Below are 5,487 nucleotides of genomic sequence, written 5' to 3'. Positions count from 1 at the left end.
GCGTGGTTATAAATGCCGCTCTAGCATGTATGAACTGAAAATAACATGTTTTAAAAGGTCCTTGAAGACACAGGGGAGTGGAATGAGCCCGCGCTGAGAGCAGCACCACACAGGCTGTTATGAGGATGTGGCCGAGCTGCCAGCCCAGCTGGCTCTGCCCCTGGAGAAGCAGGCCCCACCCCGTGGGAACAGCGCCCACCCCAGGGAAGCAGGCCCCACACCAGGGAAGCAGGCCTGCCCTCAGAAAGCTGGTGGAGGACCCAGAAAGACTGATGGTCTTGCCAAAACCGGTTTGGCTCAGTGGATAGAGCATCGGGCTGCGGACTGAAGGGTCCCAGGTTCGATTCCGGTCAAGGGCATGTACTTGGGTTGCGGGCACATCCCCAGTGGGAGATGTGCAGGAGGCAGCTGATCCATGTTTCTCTCTCATCGATGTTTCTAACTCTCTATCTCTCTCCCTTCCTCTCTGTAAAAAATCAATAAAATATATTTAAAAAAAAAAAGACTGATGGTCTTTTTGATGATCTCCAAGGCCTCCTGGACCTCGTCCTCCTTGATGACCAGAGGAGGTGGAATCTGATGATGTCGCCATGGGTGGGCTTGGCCAGAAGTCCATTATCTCGAAGGCGCAGGCGCACCTTCCAAGCATCGGAATCTTTGGTTTCCCCGCTGACGGTGGCATCCAGCAGCCCCTTCCCACGCACTGCGGTCACGATGTCCCAGGGCAGCTTCCTGAGCTCATTCTCTTCTTCCAAAACTTCGCAGGCGGCGTTGGCCCCGCGGCTGCCCAGGGGGTTGCCCCTGTACGTGGAGCCGCGCTCCCGGGCTGGATGGTCAGCATGATCTCGTGGTCACACAGCACCGCCCACACGGGGTACAGGCCACCGGAAAGGGCCTTGCCCAGGAGGACGAGGTCAGGCCTGACGTTTGCATGGCCGACTGCCAGCCATCGCCCAGTCCTGGCCAGTCCTGTCTGGGTCTCATCCAATAAACAGGACTGGGTGCCTGGCGCAGAGCTCGCGCACACCCCTCAGGCAGCCTGGGTCGGGACAATGACGCCCGCCTCGCCCTGAATGGGTTTGACCATGAACGCAGCAACGTTTAGATCCTGAAGAGCACGCTCAAGAGCAGGTAGGTTGTTGTAGGGAATGATCTCGAACCCCGGCATGAAGGGGCCAAAGCCGTCGTCGCTGCTGGGGTCCGTGGAGCTGGAGATGGCACACAGAGTCCTGCCCCAAAAGTTTCCAGCTGCGAAGACAATCTTGGCTTTGTCCTTGGGGATGCCCTTCACGGTGCAGCCCCACCACCGCGCCAGCTGGCAAGCGGTCTCCCCGGCCTCCACCCTGTCTGTGCTCATGGGGAGAACCTGGTGGTAGTTGAAGAGCTTCGTGACGTTCTCCTCGTCTTCGCCCGGCACGTTGTTGTAGGAGGCCCGCGAGGTCGGCGTCAGCTTCCCCGCCTGGCTCTTCAGGGCAGCCACAATCTTGGGGTGGCAATGCCCTTGGTTGACGGCGCTGTGCACACTCAGAAAACCAAAGCATTTCCTGCCTTCTGCATCCCACAGGGAAATACCTGTCCCTCTCTCCAGGGTGACCAGTAAGAGGTGGTAAAGAGCGTCCCAATATTCACGCAAGATTTGAATTTTGCGTGAGCATTAGCAACGACAAAAATAAAAGCCCAATTTTACTTGGTTTATTGAATCAGATTTTAATATTTGTTACCCTGTGATTTCAATCTCTTCAATTTGATAAGCATTACCAAGTACCAATTATAGCCCAGGAGCAGAGACAATGAAGACCAAGGCTTTGCGTGTGTACCAGCAAAGCTGTGGAGGCCATTTACCCGTTATGCTATTCCATACAAAACCCTATACTGTATACATTTTGAATCAATAAAAAATTTACAATTTTTAATTATAAACCTGTGTTTTCTATCAAAATTACTTCTTGCGTGAATTTTGGGACACCCTTTAGTTGTGAGCGCCATACTTGGCTTCCCCGTTCAAAAAACGTCATCCGACCATAGAGGGCCTTGGACCATCTTCTTAGTCGCCACGGATGTATTAGAAGTCACTGGCGTGTGGGCGCCCTGCCACAGTCTTATGACGAGCTAGCTTGGAAAGAATCGTGTCCGTGGAGCAAGAATTCCACCGACCAGCTACCCTTTCTGCTGCGGTTAAGATGGAAATGCAGATTGCTCAGCCTGGACCCAGGGACGATCTGCTGGGTCCAATAATCCCTGGTGGCGCCTCTGGCTCCAGAACCAGCGGCTATGTCTTGGTGGCAGCACATTGTTTGATTCTTGCACGGAGCCTGACTGAGGATGGAACCCACAACCTTGGCACTACTGAGATGATGCTTTAATCAACTGAGCTCTCTGGCCAGGGAGAAACTTATCAGGGGTTTTTAGTAAAATAAGTCACTAATGTATCTGAGAATAGATAGATACCAGAACCACTGGGATGAGAGGTAGTGATGGAAGCAACGGCAATTCTCGGGTCACGCATCCCGGAACCAGAGAGGAGGGAGCCTGATTCTGGGTTGTGTCACCTGACAACTGCCCTCTCATAATCCAGGACCCCTCAGCAGGTATCGGAGAGCTGGTTTCGGCCCGATTCCCTGCAGGCCAGGCCACAGGACCTCATCTGCCAGAGGGATCCCACTCATTCCACAGACACCCTTGAAGCCAAGGCGCTGCCCCAGGTGGAGCCTAATGGGGAGGGACCAGGGGGAGGTTGGCACTAGGGTGTGAGGGACCCGTCTCAGCCAGTCCCACCCCACTAGTCATTTTCTAATTAATTTCCTTTCAATGTGCACAAGTCCATACACCCAGTCACTAGTAAAATATAATGATGTACTACTGAAATATCTTATGTCCATGTTCAATGCCATCATTTTCGCAGTTTGAATGTGGTGGTGATATTTACACCAGGGAAGTTTTCAACTACTACAAACCTAGACTTCAATGTATCATTAAATGCTTAAACTTAAAGAACACTGGTGGAGAATTAACAATGCAGATTAAATATGTAAGTGTATGGTACAAGTGGGCTATAAATCGTACATAGGGTAAAAATTGAGAAAAACCATTTTGTTTATAGAATTCCAAAACCAAGAATTCCATATGGCCAAAAAATCAGTCGAGTATCTGAGGACTGAGTGAAATTCAAACATATGTCGTAGAGGCTGCACCGCCCTCCTATTGGTTAGAATAGAATAATAAATTAAGTTTAAAAGTAAACAAAAAATCCTGAGCATTTTAACAAAGAAGATAGACAGTGAAAGAAATACACGGAGAAATGATCACCATCAAATATTTTTATGGAAATGAAGTTAAAACAAAAGCGAGTTAACAGTACTCTCATTGATGGGGCTAGTACTTAAAAAGATTAACCTTTGCATGTGCTGGCAGAGTTGCATAGAATTTTCTGGGTGGGTGGGAAGGCAAACTGATTGACCATTTGAGGTTACAGTTCCATATATGTTGAAATGTACCACATTCACTGACACTGGAACAGCTTAATAAGACATACATCTGTAGAAAGAATGTAATACAATATTCTGAGCTGTTTTATTTTTAAAACCCCAAACGTAGAAATAACTGAAATTATAGGCAGCTCAATAGTAAAAGTGGTTATCCATAGAATACAATATTTTCTAGAAATAAAACATTAACTATTTATATAAACGTTAGTGTTAAATCTCAAAGTATCTGTGTAGCATGAAGGAAGCCAGTGTTTGTTAAAGAGAATTCACCTTATAGTGCCAATAAATTTATGAAAAATATGAACTACTCTATTGTAAAGGAAGGTAAATCAATGTCTGCATGGAGGGTTGGGGAAGCAGAAATATTACAAAATGACTGGGGGTAAATACAGAGTGTGGCAAATTCAGGTTTAGAGTAGTTGGTGTTGAAAATAATGCACTAATAAATAACAACACAAATATAAAAACACCCTTAAAAAAAAAGATCATAAACCAGAGCAGAGGAGAGCACAGAGTTTGCAGGTTGGTGAATAAAAAACCCCAAAAATTTATCAAAGCATAATGTGAGTACCACTATGTCCCTGACAGAGGTAGCACTGCTTAGCTGAGAACAGCTGCTCTGGATGAATCCTGGGTCAGGTCCATTTTCTAGTCATAGAGAAATGAATGAAGATACTGCCAAGAGCTTGGAGGAATCATAATTACCTCAATCAGAAGCGAGAACACAGAATACATTCCCCTGAGCACCCAGGGAATGTGACCGATGCACACTCCTCAGGTGAGGCAGGTGTTAGCTATGAAACCTCTTTAGTGATAAACACTCACAGTGACATCATTTGGGTTGTAGGTCTGGACATGTTAGCAAGTACAACACAGATCCTTCAAGTCTCATTTGTACCTCAATTTTATGATGAATCTAGCAGAGTGTATGTTCTCATTAAAGGGGTTTACATTCATGTAAATGGGTCCCATAGAGCCCCTTAAGTGTTCTTATTCTTAGAGAGAAAAATAAAACATTTCCTACACATTTACATCTTTTCTCCAGTGTGAAATTACAGGTGTCTAACCAGGTTATAGTTGTAGCTAAAAGGAATCCCACACTCACTACACTCACCAGTGTGAACTCTCTTGTCTTCACTGGGGATAGAGCTTTCACTAAAGGATTTCCCACATTAACTACACTCATATGGCTTTTCTCCAGTGTGAACTCGTTGGTGTATAGTGAGGGCAGCCTTTTGTCTGAAATGCTTCCCACATTCACTGCACTCATATGGCTTTTCTCCAGTGTGAACTCTGTGGTGATTAGTGAGGGTAGCCTTTTCTCTGAAATGTTTCCCACAATCGCTACACTCATATGGCTTTTCTCCAGTGTGAACTCGTTGGTGTATAGTGAGGGCAGCCTTTTGTCTGAAATGCTTCCCACATTCACTACACTCATATGGCTTTTCACCAGTGTGAACTCTGTGGTGTTTAGTGAGGTGAGACCTCTGACGAAAGGATATCCCACATTCACTACACTCATATGGCTTTTCTCCAGTGTGAACTCTATAGTGTTTAGTGAGTTCAGCCCTTTCAGTGAAATGCTTCCCACATTCACTACACTCATATGGCTTTTCTCCAGTGTGAACTCTGCGGTGTTTAGTGAGGGCAGCCTTTTCTCTGAAATACTTCCCACATTCGCTACACTCATATGGCTTTTCTCCAGTGTGAACTCTTTGGTGCACAGTGAGTTGACACTTTTGACGAAAGGATATCCCACATTCACTGCACTCATATGGCTTTTCTCCAGTGTGAACACTGTGGTGTTTAGTGAGGGCAGCCTTTTCTCTGAAATGCTTCCCACATTCGCTACACTCATATGGATTTTCTCCAGTGTGAACTCTTTGGTGTACAATGAGGCGACACTTTTGACGAAAGGATATCCCACATTCACTGCACTCATAAGGCTTTTCTCCAGTGTGAACTCTTGGTGCACAAGTGAGGCGACACTTTTGACGAAAGG

The 5,487-nt window shown here is 46.6% G+C and overlaps 1 pseudogene; it reads right to left on the bottom strand.

The window, feature by feature from the left end:
* Nucleotides 1-504: 504 nt before the first annotated feature.
* LOC102442987 lies at nucleotides 505-2,169 on the bottom strand (annotated as a pseudogene).
* Between the last annotated feature and the right edge of the window lie 3,318 nt (nucleotides 2,170-5,487).

This window comes from Myotis lucifugus, unplaced genomic scaffold (genome assembly GCF_000147115.1).
Source record: "Myotis lucifugus unplaced genomic scaffold, Myoluc2.0 scaffold_6976, whole genome shotgun sequence".
NCBI classification, from domain to species: Eukaryota; Metazoa; Chordata; class Mammalia; order Chiroptera; family Vespertilionidae; genus Myotis; species Myotis lucifugus.
This window is presented reverse-complemented; position numbering and strand designations above follow the sequence as displayed.